The sequence below is a fragment of the Capricornis sumatraensis genome, chromosome X, assembly GCF_032405125.1.
Source record: "Capricornis sumatraensis isolate serow.1 chromosome X, serow.2, whole genome shotgun sequence".
Classification (NCBI taxonomy): domain Eukaryota; kingdom Metazoa; phylum Chordata; class Mammalia; order Artiodactyla; family Bovidae; genus Capricornis; species Capricornis sumatraensis.
The window spans coordinates 61,398,801-61,416,144 of record NC_091092.1 but is presented as its reverse complement, the minus strand read 5'-3'; the positions used below and the strand labels follow the sequence as shown (position 1 = coordinate 61,416,144).

Sequence of the window (17,344 nt, the reverse complement as noted above, 5' to 3'; positions counted from 1 at the left end):
CCCTCAATATTGGTTGGAAGGACTGATGCTGTAGCTGAAGCTCCAATACTTTGACCACATGGTGCAAAGAGCTGACTCTTGGGAAAAAAACCCTGATGCTGGGAAAGACTGAAGTTGGGAGGAGAAGGGAGCAACAGAGGATGAGATTGTTGGATGGCATCACCGACTCAATGAAAATGAGTTTAAGCAAACTCTGGGAGATAGTGAAGGACAGGCAAGCCTGGTGTGCTGCAGTCCATGGGGTCACTAAGAGTCTGACATGACACAGCAAGTGAACAACAAATAAGAAATGATATAACAACTGCTGATACTTTGAAATGGGGCTATTGTTTGGTAGTAACCTGAAGTTGGAATACTTGACTTAGGATCCATGGAATGGTATGTAAAACTCTATGTGTGTATGTGTGTGTGTGTATAGTTCTGCATTTCTGGATGGAATCTATAGCTTGTAACAAAATTTCTATGGGATTCATAAATTAAAATACTGAGAACCATTTCCTTGGAGTGATAAAAGTGATTCAGTACCACCTGTAGCCAATATGACATCTCTGTATCCTTCAAGCTGTTGTACATGCAGTTCCATCTGAATGGAACATTCATCCGTACCTTCTCCCCATTTTCCCCTCGCCTAATTCATATTTAATATTCATGACTCTGCAAAGATTCTGTAAGCAGTCATTTGTAACTCTTTAGTTTGGGTTAGGTACCTTTCCTCTTTGTTCTTACAGCACCCTATATGTTGTCTAAAAGCATTTATCACATTGTCTTATAATTGTCCATGTGTTTTTGCTATAGACAGTACCTTGACGATAGGGAACATGTCTTTTTCATCACTGTGTGCTTGGCACTTATCACAATGCCTGGCTTCTGGTACATGCTCATTAAATGCTCGTTGAGTAAATCAATGAGCAGTGGTGAAGATATCCTATTGGTGAGCACAACATAGGTCACACATAAGAAATGAGAATGATTTTCTCATCAAAACTATAGATGATCTTCTCCTGTCCTATTAGATATCTGGGTTAGAAGTTTCTACTCTTGCCATTTTTCTGCCTGAAATTATAGTCTCCTGTAATTAAGTGACCATCTTTTCTTTCAAAATCTAGCTAAAAATTAAACTAATGCAAAGAAGTTTCCTTGACTCTTGACTAACTCTGCATTTTTCTTGAAATTAATTATTCGGTAATTTGCATATGGCATAAGCTATTTATACTTGTTATATTTACTCATTTTATATTTAATGGATACTACATCTTACATTAAGATATGGACTACCATCTCTGGCTCTCTAGAAGTTCTCAGTTCTGTGTAAAGTTGGCACCAAGCAAATGTTTATTAATTAGGCCTGGCCAAAATATGGAATGAAGCAGGGTAAAGACTAATAGTGTTTTGCCAAGAGAATGCACTGGCCATAGCAAATACCCTCTTCCAACAACATAAGAGAAGACTCTACACATGGACATCACCAGATGGTCAACGCCAAAATCAGATTGATTACATTCTTTGTAGCCAAAGATGGAGACGCTCTATGCAGTCAGCAAAAAAAAAAAAAAAAAGACCGGGAGCTGACTGTGGCTCAGATCATGAACTCCTTATTGCCAAATTCAGACTTAAATTGAAGAAAGTAGGGAAAACCACTAGACCATTCAGGTATGACCTAAATCAAATCCCTTATGATTATACAGTGGAAGTGAGAAATAGATTTAAGGGACTAGATCTGATAGAGTGCCTGATGAACTATGGATGGAGGTTTGTGACACTGTACAGGAGACAGGGATCAAGATCATCCCCATGGAAAACAAATGCAAAAAGGCAAAATGGCTGTCTGAGGAGACCTTACAAATAGCTGTAAAAAGAAGAGAAGTGAAGAGAAAAGGAGAAAAGGAAAGATATAAGTATCTGAATGCAGAGTTCCAAAGAATAGCAAGGAGAGATAAGAAAGCCTTCTTCAGCGATCAATGCAAAGAAATAGAGGAAAACAACAGAATGGAAAGACTAAAGATCTCTTCAAGAAAATTAGAGGTACCAAGGGAACATTTCATGCAAAGATGGGCTTGATAAAGGACAGAACAAGGGAACATTTCATGCAAAGATGGGCTCAATAAAGGACAGAAATGGTATGGACCTAACAGAAGCAGAAGATATTAAGAAGAGGTGGCAAGAATACACAGAAGAACTGTACAAAAAAGAACTTCATGACCTGGATAATCACGAAGGTGTGATCACTCACCTAGAGCCAGACATCCTGGAATGTGAAGTCAAGTGGGCCTTGGAAAGCATCACTATGAACAAAGCTAGTGGAGGTGATGGAATTACAGTGGAACTATTTCAAATCCTGAAAGATGATGCTGTGAAAGCGCTGCACTCAATATGCCAGCAAATTTGGAAAACTCAGCAGTGGCCACAGGACTGGAAAAGGTCAGTTTTCATTCCAATCACAAAGAAAGGCAATGCCAGAGAATGCTCATACTACCACACAATTGCACTCATCTCATACGCTAGTAAAGTAATGCTCAAAATTCTCCAAGCCAGGCTTCAGCAATACGTGAATCGTGAACTTCCAGATATTCAAGCTGGCTTTAGAAAAGGCAGAGGAACCAGAGATCAAATTGCCAACATCCGCTGGATCATGGAAAAAGCAAGAGAGTTCCAGAAAAACATCTATTTCTGCTTTATTGACTATGCCAAAGCCTTTGACTGTGTGGATCACAATAAACTGTGGAAAATTCTGAAAGAGATGGGAATACCAGACCACATGACCTGCCTCTTGAGAAACCTGTATGCAGGTCAGGAAGCAACAGTTAGAACTGGACATGGAACAACAGACTGGTTCCAAATAGGGAAAGGAATACGTCAAGGCTGTATCTTGTCACCCTGCTTATTTAACTTCTATGCAGAGTACATCATGAGAAATGCTGGGCTGGAAGAAGCACAAGCTGGAATCAAGATTGCCAGGAGAAATATCAATAACCTCAGATATGCAGATGACATCACCCTTATGGCAGAAAGTGAAGAGGAACTAAAAAGCCTCTTGATGAAAGTGAAAATGGAGAGTGAAAAAGTTGGCTTAAAGCTCAACATTCAGAAAACTAAGATTATGGCATCTGGTCCCATCACTTCATGGGAAATAGATGGGGAAACAGTGGAAACAGTGTCAGACTTTATTTTGGGGGGCTCCAAAATCACTGCAGATGGTGATCGCAGCCATGAAATTAAAAGATGCTTACTCCTTGCAAGGAAAGTTATGACCAACCGAGATAGCATATCCAAAAGCAGAGACATTACTTTGCCAACAAAGGTCCCTCTAATCAAGGCTATGGTTTTCCCAGTGGTCATGTATGGATGTGAGAGTTGGACAGTGAAGAAAGCTGAACGCCAAAGAATTGATGCTTTTGAACTGTGGTGTTGGAGAAGACTCCTGAGAGTCCCTTGGACTGCAAGGAGATCCAACCAGTCCATTCTAAAGGAGATCAGTCCTGGGTGTTCATTGGAAGGACTGATACTGAAGCTGAAACTCCAATACTTTGGCCACCTCATGTGAAGAGTTGACTCATTGGAAAAGACTCTGATGCTGGGAGGGATTGGGGGCAGGAGGAGAAGGGGACGACAGAGGATGAGATGGCTGGGTGGCATCACCGACTCAATGGACATGAGTTTGAGTGAACTCCGGGAATTGTTGATAGACAGGGATGCCTGGCGTGCTGCAATTTATGTGGTTGCAAAGAGCTGGGCATGACTGAGTGACTGAACTGAACTGAACTGAACCAGGTAAACATTGTTAGAGAAAAAAATTTAAACTCTGTTGGTTCCTTTCATTTCAAAATCACCAAAAATACCGAGTACTCAACACTGCCAGTCTTTGCATAACTTTTTAGTATAATCACTCACTCACTCTCTGAGAACACTATTATACATTGTCTCTTCTCTCCTCAAACTGTCAATACCACCTCTCCCTTCCCACTTTCAACTGATGATCTTGCTTTTGAATATGGAAGTAATTAGAAGACAATCTCCACAAATCCATGGTCCACATCCAGCCACTTACATATATTGGTACACATATATTCTGCCTTCCTTCTTGTTAGTATGGTTTAAATATCTGCGCACTTAAGGCCAACACTCTCATTTATGAATCAAATTTCCTCCTCGTACTGGATCATTCTCATCAGTGAAGTGTTGTAATATCTTACATCTTAAAATAATATTCCCCTGGTTTTCAGGTTTCCACTACCTTCTCCAATTCCCTCTCTTTTAATAAGCTTGTTTTTAACTTTATAATGGTATTAGGTCTATAGAAAAGATGCAAATACAAAGAATTCACATATAACACTTGGCCAGTTTCCCCTATTAGTATTATCATACAATAGTGTAATAAATTTTTGACAGTGAATGAATATTGATATATTATTCATTAAATTCCCAAATTTATTTGAATCATTTGTTGTTCAGTCATTCAGTCAAATCTGACCCTTTGCAACCACATGCACTGCAGCATGCCAGGATTCCCTGTCCTTCACTGTCTCCTGGAGTTTGCTCAAATTCATGTCCATTGAGTCGGTGATGCCATCCAGCCATCTCATGCTCTGTTGTCCCCTTCTACTCCTGGACTCAATCTTTCCCAACATCAGGGTCTTTTCCAATGAGTTCACTCGTTGCATGAGGTGATCAAAATAGTGAAGCTTCAGCTTCAGCATCAGTCCTTTCAATGATTATTCAGGGTTGATTTTCTTTAGGATTGACTGGTTAGATCTCCTTGCTGTCCAAGGGATTCTCAAGAGTCTTCTCTAGCAGCATAGTTCAACAGCATCAACTCTTCCATGCTCAGCTTTCTTTATAGTCCAACTCTCACATCCATACACGATTACTGGAAAAATCATAGCTTTGACTAGATGGACCTTTGTTGGCAAAGTGGTGTCTCTGCTTTTTAATTTGCTGTGAAGCTTTGTCATAGCTTTTTTTTCCAAGGAGCAAGCATCTTTTAATTTCATGGCTGCAGTCAATGTCCAGAGTGATTTTGGAGTCCAAGAAAATACAGTCTGTCACTGTTTCCATTTTGTCCCCTTCTATTTGCCATGAATGATGGGACTGGATGCTATGATCTTCATTTTTTGAATGCTGAGTTTTAAGCCAGCTATTTCACTCTCCTCTTTCATAAAGAGGCTCTTTAGATCCTCTTCCCTTTCTACCATTAAAGTGTTATCATCTGTGTATCTGAGGTTATTGATATTTCTCCCTGCAATCTTGATTCCAACTTGTGCTTCATCCAGCCCAGCATTTTGCATGATAAACTCTGCATATAAGTTAAATAAGCAGGGTGACAATATACAGCTTTGATGTACTGCTTTCCTAATTTTTGAATCTCATTAGTTTTCCCCTAATTTCATTTTTCTGTCACAGGGTCCCATTCAGGGCCCAGGTTACATTTAGTCATGTCTCTTTAGGCTACTCTGGACTGTGACTGTAACTTTCCTTGGTTGTGATGATCTTGAGAGTTTTGAGAGGTACTAGTGAGGCATTTTGTTAGAGTGCCCCACAATTTGGGTTTATCTGATACTTTTATTGTGTTTAAATAGGGATTTTAAGTTTTGGGGGAGATAGCCACAGAAGTGAGGGGCCCTTCTCACCGAACTCTATCACTGGTATATGCTATCAGAGGTAGTGTTTGCTAGGTTTTTCTTCTTAAGAGTTACTCTCCCCAGCTCCTTCTACACTCTATTCTTTGGCAGCAAATCACTAAGTACAGCCTGCCTTCCAGGACAGAGGAGTTAAGATCCACCTCCATTGCTGGGGGAGGAGGAATATCTATATAAGTTATTTGAAATTCTTTTGTATGGGAGATTTCTATCTACTCTCCAGATTATTCAATCATTTATTTATATCAGCATGGATTCATGGATATTTATATTTTGTGTTATAATCCAATATTACATCATTTATTTTCTTGCTCAAGCTGTTCCAAGTTTGGCCATTAGAAGTTCTTTCAGTTAGCTCCTGTGTCCCTTGAACATTGCCTCATCATTTTTTTTTTCTTGAGCTTTCTTACTTTCTGAAACTACAAGATGCTCCAGGCTCATCTTTTATCTTCTCTGGCCCAGCCCTAGAATCATCCAATCTCCAAAGGGTTGGTTCCTTTTGCTAGAGAATGGTATTAGAAACCAAGATCTGGGTGTGCTCATTGCTACTGGGGTGTCATTATTCCCAGGACCTCTTAATGGGTAGAGCTAGAAAATATACTAATCTATGTGTAAAAACATATACACTTGACCCTTTAACAACACAGAGTTGAACTACACAGGTCCACTGATACATAGAATTTTTCTCAATAGTTCAGTTCAGTTGCTCAGTCGTGTCCGACTCTTTGTGACCCCATGAATCGCAGCACGCTAGGCCTCCCTGTCCATCACCAACTCCCGGAGTTCACTCAGATTCACGTCCATTGAGGCAGTGATGCCATCCAGCCATCTCATCCTCTGTTGTCCCCTTCTCCTCCTGCCCCCAATCCCTCCCAGCATCAGAGTCTTTACCAATCAGTCAACTCTTCACATGAGGTGGCCAAAGTACTGGAATTTCAGCTTTAGCATCATTCCTTTCAAAGAAATCCCAGGGTTGATCTCCTTCAGAATGGACTGGTTGTACATACTACTTATTATACAATCTGTGGTTGGTTCAGTTCGAGAATGCAGAAATGTGGATAGAGGGGAACCACATATACAGAGGGCAATGTACAAGTTATATGCACATTTTTAACTGCACAGAGGATTGGCACACATAGCTCCTGCATTGTTCAAGGGCCAAATGGAATTATTTCTGTATCTTCACATCTCTCTATATGAGGCTAAACATGAGTTTACTGATGTCTCCAAATATAATGCATTACATTGATTCATTCTAGCAATCCCTCTATACTTATCTTTAACTGATTTCTTTTCTGTCCCTATAGTTTTGCCTTTAATAGATTTTATGTCATTCCTTTTTATTCCATTGCATGGATGTACTATAGTTTACTAATTGACCTGTTGAAGGGTATTTTGATAGCTTCCCACTTTTGACAATTATGAATAAAGTGGTTATTCACATGTGGGTTTTTGCTGTGGCCATACGTTTACAAATCAGTTGGGTAAATACCTAGAAATGCAACTGTTGGCAAGTCCACGTTTATAAGAAACTACCAAACTTTATTCTAGAATGGCTGTACCATTTTTCCATTATCACCAACTATGAACAGGAGTTCCTATTGCTCTGCATGCTTGTCACCACTTAGCATCGCCAGTTTTCTTGGATTGTAGTAATTCTAACAGGTGTTTAGTGGCATCTCATTGTGGGTTTATTTTGCATTTACTAATATGAAACGATGTTGAGCATGTTTCATATGTCTATTTGCCATGCTTTTCTCTTGTGGTGAGGTGTCTGTTCAGCCCTTTATACCCTTTTAAAAACTGGGTTGTTTTCAACTTTTAAGAGGTCTTTTCAAAATTTTTTCTCAGGTATGTTGTTTGCAAATATTTCTTCCAAGTCTGTGTGGCTTTTCTTTTCATTCTCTTAACGGTCTTTTTAACAGAATGTTTTGAATTTTGTGACTGTAGCCATAAAATTAAAAGATACTTACTCCTTGGAAGAAAACCTATGTCAAACCTAGACAGCTTATTAAAAAGCAGAGACATTACTTTGCCACCAAAGGTCCGTCTAGTCAAAGCTATGGTTTCTCTAGTAGTCATGTACGGGTGTGAGAGTTGGACCATAAAGAAAGATGAGCACCGAAGAATTGCTGCTTTTGAACTGTGCTGCTAGAGAAGACTCTTGAGAGTCCCTTGGACTGCAAAGAGATCCTTGAAAAACGTGGCTTTGAACGATGTGGGTCCACTTACATGCAAAATTTTTCAATAGTAAATACTACAGTACTACATGATTTGCAGTTGGTTTGATTTGTGGATGCATAACCACGTATATGAACAAACTGAATATATAAAGAGGACCAACTCTAAATTACAATCAGATTTCTGACTGCTCAAAATGTTGGTACCCCTAACCCCTGTATTGTTTAAGGGTCAACCTTATTATGGAAATTTAAGTATTTTTACTTATTTTTTTCCAGAAGTACATTGGCTATTCTGATATCTTTGTCTTTCCACATACATTTTAGAATCAGTTTGTCAATATGTATAAAAAATGTCTGCTGGGATTTTGAGTGGGATTGCACTGAACCTGTAGAACATACTGAGAATTCACATCTTAACAATATTGAGTCTTCTAATCTATGGTTATGGAATGTGTTTTCAGTTATTTATGTTCTTTCATTTTTAATCAGTGTTTTGTAGCTTTTTTGCACAGATTCTGTGTGTATTTATTGCCATACATCTCCCTCCAACTACTGCTTTAGTAGCTTACCACAGATTTTGATAAGTTGTATATTCATTTTCATTTAGACTGAGGGGCCTAGAGGAGCTATCCCACGTCGAAGGTCAGGAAGGGCGGCGGTAAGGAGATAACCCTCGTCCAAGGTAAGGAGCAGTGGCTGTGCTTTGCTGGAGCAGTCGTGAAGAGATACCCCATGCCCAAGGTAACAGAAACCCAAGTAAGGTGGTAGGTGTTGCAAGAGGGCATCAGAGGGCAGACACACTGAAACCATACTCACAGAAAAATAATCAATCTAATCACACTAGGGCCACAGCCTTGTCTAACTCAATGAAACCAAGCCATGCCTGCGGGGCAACCCAAGATGGGCGGGTCATGGTGGACAGGTCTGACAGAATGTGGTCCACTGGAGAAGGGAATGGCAAACCACTTCAGTATTCTTGCCTGGAGAACCCCATGAACAGTATGAAAAGGCAAAATGACAGGATACTGAAAGAGGAACTCCCCAGGTCTGTAGGTGCCCAATACGCTAATGGAGATCAGTGGAGAAATAACTCCAGAAAGAATGAAGAGATGAGGCTAAAGCAAAAGCAATACCCAGCTGTGGATGTGACTGGTAATAGAAGCAAGGTCTGATGCTGTAAAAAGCAATATTGCATAGGAACCTGGAATGTCAGGTCCATGAATCAAGGCAAATTGGAAGTGGTCAAACAAGAGATGGCAAGAGTGAACGTTGACATTCTAGAAATCAGCAAACTAAAATGGATTGGAATGGGTGAATTTAACTCAGATGACCATTATATCTACTACTGGGGGCAGGAATCCCTCAGCAGAAATGGAGTAGCCATCAGGGTCAACAAAAGAGTCTGAAATGCAGAACTTGGATGCAATCTCAAAAACGACAGAATGATCTCTGTTCGTCTCCAAGGCAAACCATTCAATATCACAGTTATCCAAGTCTATGCACCAACCAGTAATGCTGAAGAAGCTGAAGCTGAACGGTTTTATGAAGACCTACGAGACCTTTTAGAACTAACACCCAAAAAAGATGTCCTTTTCATTATAGGGGACTCAAATGCAAAAGTAGGAAGTCAAGAAACACCTGGAGTAACAGGCAAATTTGGCCTTGGAATGCGGAATGAAGCAGGGCAAAGACTAAGAGAGTTTTGCCAAGAAAATGCACTGGTCATAGCAAACACCCTCTTCCAACAACACAAGAGAAGACTCTACACATGGACATCACCAGATGATCAACACCGAAATCAGATTGATTATATTCTTTGCAGCCAAAGATGGAGAAGCTCTATACAGTCAACAAAATCAAGACCAGGAGCTGACTGTGGCTCAGATCATGAACTCCTTATTACCAAATTCAGACTCAAATTGAAGAAAGTAGGGAAAACTGCTAGACCATTCAGGAATGACCTAAATCAAATCCCTTATGATTATACAGTGGAAGTGAGAAATAGATTTAAGGGCCTAGATCTGATAGATAGAGTGCCTGGTGAACTATGGAATGAGGTTCGTGACATTGTACAGGAGACAGGGATCAAGACCATCCCCATGGAAAACAGATGCAAAAAAGCAAAATGGCTGTCTGGGGAGGCCTTACAAATAGCTGTGAAAAGAAGAGAGGCAAAAAGCAAAGGAGAAAAAGAAAGATATAAGCATCTGAATGCAGAGTTCCAAAGAATAGCAAGAAGAGATAAGAAAGCCTTCTTCAGTGATCAATGCAATGAAATAGATGAAAAGAACAGAATGGGAAAGACTAGAGATCTCTTCAAGAAAATTAGAGATACCAAGGGAACATCTCATGCAAAGATGGGCTCGATAAAGGACAGAAATGGTCTGGATCTAACAGAAGCAGAAGATATTAAGAAGAGGTGGCAAGAATACACAGAAGAACTGTACAAAAAAGAGCTTCACGACCCAGATAATCACGATGGTGTGATCACTCACCTAGAGCCAGACATCCTGGAGTGTGAAGTCAAGTGGGCCTTGGAAAGCATCATTATGAACAAAGCTAGTGGAGGTGATGGAATTACAGTTGAGCTATTTCAAATCCTGAAAGACGATGCAGTGAAAGTGCTGCACTCAATATGCCAGCAAATTTGGAAAACTCAGCAGTGGCCACAGGACTGGAAAAGGTCAGTTTTCATTCCAATCACAAAGAAAGGCAATGCGAAAGAATGCTCAAACCACCGCACAATTGCATTCATCTCACATGCTAGTAAAGTAATACATGAACCGTGAACTTCCTGATGTTTTCAAGCTGGTTTTAGCAAAGGCAGAGGAACCAGAGATCAAATTGCCAACATCCGCTGGATCATGGAAAAAGCAAGAGAGTTCCAGAAAAACATCTATTTCTGCCTTATTGACTATGCCAAAGCCTTTGACTGTGTGGATCAGAATAAACTGTGGAAAATTCTGAAAGAGATGGGAATACCAGACCACCTGACCTGCCTCTTGAGAAATCTGTATGCAAGTGAGGAAGCAGCAGTTAGAATTGGACATGGAACAACAGATTGGTTCCAAATAGGAAAAGGAGTACGTCAAGGCTGTATATTGTCACCCTGCTTGTTTAACTTATATGCAGAGTACATCATGAGAAACACTGGACTGGAAGAAGCACAAGCTGGAATCAAGATTGCCGGGAGAAATATCAATAACCTCAGATATGCAGATGACACTACCCTTATGGCAGAAAGTGAAGAGGAGCTAAAGAGCCTCTTGATGAAAGTGAAAGAGAAGAGTGAAAAAGTTGGCTTAAAACTCAACATTCAGAATACGAAGATCATGGCATCCGGTCCCATCACTTCACGGGAAATAGATGGGGAAACAGTGGAAAAAGTGTCTGACTTTATTTTTTTGGGCTCCAAAATCACTGCAGATGGTGACTGCAGCCATGAAATTAAAAGACGCTTACTCCTTGGAAGAAAAGTTATGACCAACCTAGATAGTATATTCAAAAGCAGAGACATTACTTTGTCGACTAAGGTCCGTCTAGTCAAGGCTATGGTTTTTCCAGTGGTCATGTATGGATGTGGGAGTTGGACTGTGAAGAAAGCTGAGCACCAAAGAATTGATGCTTTTGAAGTGTGGTGTTGGGGAAGACTCTTAAGAGTGCCTTGGACTGCAAGGAGATCCAACCAGTCCATTCTGAACGAGATCAGCCCTGGGATTTCTTTGGAAGAAATGATGCTAAAGCTGAAACTCCAGTACTTTGGCCATCTCATGTGAAGAGTTGACTGATTGGTAAAGACTCTGATGCTGGGAGGGATTGGGGGCAGGAGTAGAAGGGGACAACAGAGGATGAGATGGCTGGATGGCATCACTGCCTCAATGGACGTGAATCTGAGTGAACTCCGGGAGTTGGTGATGGACAGGGAGGCCTGGTGTGCTGCGATTCATGGGTTCGCAGAGTCAGACACGGCTGAGCGACTGAACTGAACTGAACTCAGACTTCTTATACATTTAAAGGTAGTGTATAACTTAAGTTCCAAATATTTGTGACTTTTCTAACTTTCTGTTATTGATTTCTAGTTTTTTTTTTTTTCCATTATGGTCTCTATATGTTTTTTAGAGTCCTTTAAATTTTGAGCTTTTGCCTCAAAATGTGGTCTACCTTTATGAATGCTTCATCTACACTTCAGAACAACGTGAACTTTACTGTTGTTAGATGGATTGTTGTACAAATGCCAACTGGATGAAGTTGGTTCATGGTACTTAGTTAATATATCAGTTACTGTGTGTACGTATGCGTTTTAGTTGCTCAGTTGTGTCCGATCTTTGTGACTTGAGGGACTGTAGCTCACTAGGCTCCTCTGTCCATGGAATTCTCCAGGCAAGAATACTGTAGTGGGCTGCCATCCCCTTCTCCAGATGATCTTTCCAACCCAGGGATCGAACTGCACTGCAGGCAGATTCTTTACTGTCTGAGCCACCTGGGAAGCCCATCAGTTACTGAGAGATGTATTAAAACCTCCAAATGCAATTGTGGATTTATTTCTACTTTTATCTCTCTTTCAGAATTTTCCACAGTTTGTTGTGATCCACACAAAGGCTTTGGTGTAGTCAATAAAGCAGAAGTAGATGTTCTTCTGGAACTCTCTTGCTTTTCTATGATCCAGTAAATGTTGGCAATTTGATCGCTGGTTCCCCTGTCTTTTCTAAATCTAGCTTGAACATCTGAACATTCTTGGTTCATGTACTGTTGAAGCCTTGCTTTGACAATTTTGAGCTTTACTTTGCTAATGTGTGAGATGAATGCAATTGTGAAGTAGTTTGAACATTCTTTGGCATTGCCCTTCTTTGGGATTGGAATGAAAACTGACCTTTTCCAATCCTGTGGCCACTGCTGAGTTTTCCAAATTTGCTGGCATATTGAGTGCAGTACTTTGACAGAATTGTCTTTTAGGATCTGAAATAGCTCAGTGGGAATTCCATTACCTCAACTAATTTGTTTGTAATGATGCTTCCTAAGGCCCACTTGATTTTGGACTCCAGGATGTCTGGCTCTAGCCTTTGATTGTGTGGATCACAACACACTGTGGAAAATTCTGAAAGAGATGGGAATACCAGACCACCTTAACTGCTTCCTGCGAAATCTGTATGCAGGTCAAGAAGCAACAGTTAGAACAGGAAATGGAACAATGGACTGGTTCCAAATTGGGAAAGGAGTACACCAAGGCTACATATTGTCACCTTGCTTATTTAACTTATATGCAGATTACATCATGCAAAAGGCCAAGCTGGATGAAGCACAAGCTGGAATCAAGATTTCAGGGGAAAATATCAATAATCTCAGATATGTAGATGACACCACCCTTATGGCAGAAAACAAAGAGGAACTAAAAAGCCTCTTGCTGAAAGTGAAAGAGGAGTGAAAAAGCTGGCTTAAAACTCAACATTCAAAAAACAAAGATCATGTCATCCGGTCCCATCACTTCATGGCAAATAGACGGGTAAACAATGGAAACAGTGAAAGACTTTCTTGTCTTGGGTTCCAAAATCACTGTGGATGGTCACTGCAGCCATGAAATTAAAAGACACTTTCTCCTTAGAAGAAAAGCTCTGACCAACCTAGACAGCATATTAAAAAGCAGAGATATTACTTTGCTGACAAGGTCTGCCTAGTCAAAGCTATGGTTTTTCCAGTAGCCATGTGTGGATGTGAGAGTTGGACTATAAAGAAAGCTGAGCACTGAAGAAATGATGCTTTTGAACTGTGGTGTTGGAGAAGACTCTTGAGCGTCCCTTGGACTGCAAGGAGATCAAACCAGTCAATCCTAAATGAAGTCAACCCTGAATATTCACTGGATGGACTGATACTGAAGCTGAAGCTCTAATACTTTGGCCACCTGATGGGAAGAACTGACTCACTGGATAAGACCCTGATGCTGGGAAAGATTGAAGGCAGGAGGAGAAGACAATGACAGAGGACAAGACGGTTGGATGGCATCATCGACTCGACTCAGTGGACGGGAGTTGGAGCAAGCTCCAGGATATGGTGATGGTAAAGGACAGGGGAAACCTGGTGTGCTGTAGTTCATGGGGTTGCAAAGAGTCAGACATGATTGAGCAACTGAACAACAACAACTTAAGTTAAAGAAAAATATTTAAGTAGACTATAATTTTTTAGAGTAGTTTTAGGTTCACAGCAAAACTGAGACAAAAGTTCAGAGAGATCCATATATCCTCTGTCCCTACCTCATCCCTTAACTTTTATCCTGAGTCTTTACATTTAAAGCGTGTTTCTTGTAGACAACATATAGGTGAATATTTTTTGATTCATTTTGACAATTTATTTTTTGAAGAGATTACCAATGTAGTTGACTTTAAATCTGCCTTCTTGCTGCTTTCTATAGTTGTATTTATTCCTTACTTCCTTTCTTTTTTCTTCTCTGTCTTTCTGATTTTCATTGTATGATTCCATTGACTTATTATTCACACTATTTTAAAAAACATTTTAAAATTATTCTTCCAAATGTTTAGAATGTACATTTTAAATAATCTAAGCCCACTTTTAGATAAATCTAAAGTGTCACTCAAAGTTGTAGAGTATTTTGCATACCACTAGCTATGAAAAAGAGTTCTGATTCCTCATCATCCTAGTTAGAACTTGGTATTATAAATAGAATATTCCTAATTTCTCCCTCCTATCCTGTCATATTGTTTTCACTTATTTCACTTTTATATGTGCTATGAACACCAAACACATTGCTGCTACTGCTACTGCTAAGTGGCTTCAGTCGTGTCCAACTCTGTGCGACCCCATAGATGGCAGCCCATCAGGCTCCCCCGTCCCTGGGATTCTCCAGGCAAGCACACTGGAGTGGGTTGCCATTTCTTTCTCCAATGCATGAAAGTGAAAAGTGAAAGTGAAGTCATTCAGTCGTGTCCAACTCTTAGCGACCCCATGGACTGCAGCCTACCAGGCTCCTCTGCCCATGGGGTTTTCCAGGCAAGAGTACTGGAGTGGGGTGCCATTGCCTTCTCGAAACACATTACTATTACCATTTAAATAGTTAAAATTTCATGTAATTCAGAAGCAGAAAAGTTTGTTTTTTTATCTTCATTCCTTTCTAACACTCTTTATTTTTATGTAGATCCAAGTTTGTTACCTATATCATTTTTCTTTTGCCAGAAGAAATTCTTTTACAATATTTTGAGAAGCTAGCTGAGAAAGTCTATTTCTCTATCACTTTTGAAGGATTGCTGGATATAGAATCATAGGTGGTAGTTTTTTTCCTCCCTTTAATGTCTTAAAATTGTCATTCCATTGTGTTCCTGCTTGTATAGCTTCTCATGAGAACTTCACATAATTCTCATCTGTCTTTCTCTGTAGGTAAAGTGTTTTTCTCTCCTCTGACTGCCTTCAAGATTTGCTCTCTGTTTTTGCTCTTTTGCCTAAGTGTGGGGTTGTGTTTGTGTGTGCATGGGTTTTTAAAACGTATCCTAAGCTTCTCTAAGCTTCTTGGATATGTGGTTTGGTGTTTGTCATGCATTTTGGAAAGCTTTCAGAAATTATTTCGTCAAATATTTCTTCCGCTTAGTTCTTTCTTTCTTTTTTCAGTATTCCATTCATGTGTATTATATAACTTGATATCATTCCACATTTTCTGAATACTCTGTTATGTTTTGTTTGTTTGTTTCCACTCTCATTTTCTCTGTGCATTTCAGTTTAGGTAATTTCTAATGACCTATTTTTACATTCACTGATTCTATTCATGGGTGTGTCTAATAAGCCCCACAAAGTCATTCTTCATTCCTGTTACTATGCTTTTGATTTCCTTTTGATTCTTTCTTGTATTTTTCTATCCCTCTGCTGACAGTATCCATCTGGTCTTCCACTTTGTCTATCTCTTCCATTTAGAATCCTTAAAATATTAACCACAGTTATTTTAAATTTCCTGACTGAAAATTTCAATACATATGTCACATGTGAGTCTAGTTCTGATGGTGCCTTTTCTCTTCAACTTGTGTTATTTCTTGCCTTTTAGCATGTATGTTTTGTAATTTTGTGCTTGTTGTTGACAGCCAGACATACTGTATAGAGCAGTAGATACTGAAGTAAATAGGACTTTATGGTGACTATTTATATCAATCTGGCCAAGAGTTGCACTGTGTCTGATGTTCGCTCTGTCTATGGGTACCAGAGGCTTTAAATCCCTTTAGTGATCTTGTTTTTACCTCCCCTCTTGGCCTTGCCCCTTTTCTTGGTGCTTCATGTCCAAGACAGTGTTTGTAGCTGTCATCCACTGCTATTTTAACAAAGACTTATTAGCTTGCTGGAGTCGGGGGAGGAAAGGGAATTCTCTGATCTTGGGATTAAGTCTAAGTCTTTGGAGTGCATTGTGGGTCTGTGTCTTGGGAGTATGGTCCTCACAGTTGTTTTTGGCCCTTTCCAGAGTACTGTGAGTTGAACTGTATTCCCCCAAAAGATATGTTGAAGTTCTCACCTCTAATACCTGTGAATGAGACCTCATTTGGAAATAGCATCTTTGAAGATAATCAAGACAGGATGAGGTCATACTGGATTTGGGTGGGCCCTCAATCCACCAAAGGTGCCCTTGTAAGGAGAGAGAAATTGGAACACACAGAAGAGACCCAGTAAAGAAGGTTATGTAATGATGGAGGCAAACAGTGGAGTGATGTTGCCGAAAGCCAAAGGACACCAAGGAGAGAGAAGAAAGAATTCTCTCCTAGAGCCTTCAGAGAGGACACAGCCCTGCCAACAACTTCATTTCAGATTTTCTACCTCTAGAATTGTGAAAGAATAAATTTTTCTGCTGTTCTCTGCTGACTAGTTCATGGTAAATTTATCATAGCAGTGCCAGGAAACTAAAACACAGGAGTAAAGCTTTTGGCCCCTCTGCCACCTAATACCTTCCCTGGCTGTAGAATTTCCAGTCTATGTCTTTGAAATTTTCTCCCCTGTATAGTACACTCAAGATCAGTTGTTAAATCATGTCCACCTCTCTGTGACACCTGCCAGGCTCCTCTGTCCATGGGATTTCTCAGGCAAGAATCCTACAGTGGTTTGCCATTTCCTCCTTCAAGGCATCTTCTTGACCCAGGGATTGAACCCATGTCTCCTGCATTGTCAGGCGGATTCTTTACCACTGAGCCACCAGGGAAGCTCCCGCCCCTGTATACTGAGGCTTTGATTTTTTCTTTCCTTTTTCCTTAGATGACCTGGGGAGACAAAGTGGGGTGGACCATGGCAGAGCTCCCTTCCCCTAGCTGGGATGAGATTTTACTATTAGCCCATATTATTTCTGTCTTTCTCACAACCTGTAAAAGAATCCTGGAAATACATGGTTAGAAGTTGTCACAACTCCACAGAAAGTATTTTCAGTCCACATGAAGAGTATGTCACTGCACGACGATGTAAATATACTTTACATTTACTGAAGTTTACACTTAAAATGGTTAAGATGATATATTTTATGTTACTTTTTTATCACAATTAAAAATAAAGTATCTGTCT

General features: G+C 40.0%; 1 protein-coding gene across 1 annotated transcript in view; it reads right to left on the bottom strand.

Moving 5' to 3' along the window:
- TMLHE (trimethyllysine hydroxylase, epsilon) overlaps positions 1–17,344 on the bottom strand; it is a 67,866-nt gene that overhangs the window by 38,911 nt on the left and 11,611 nt on the right.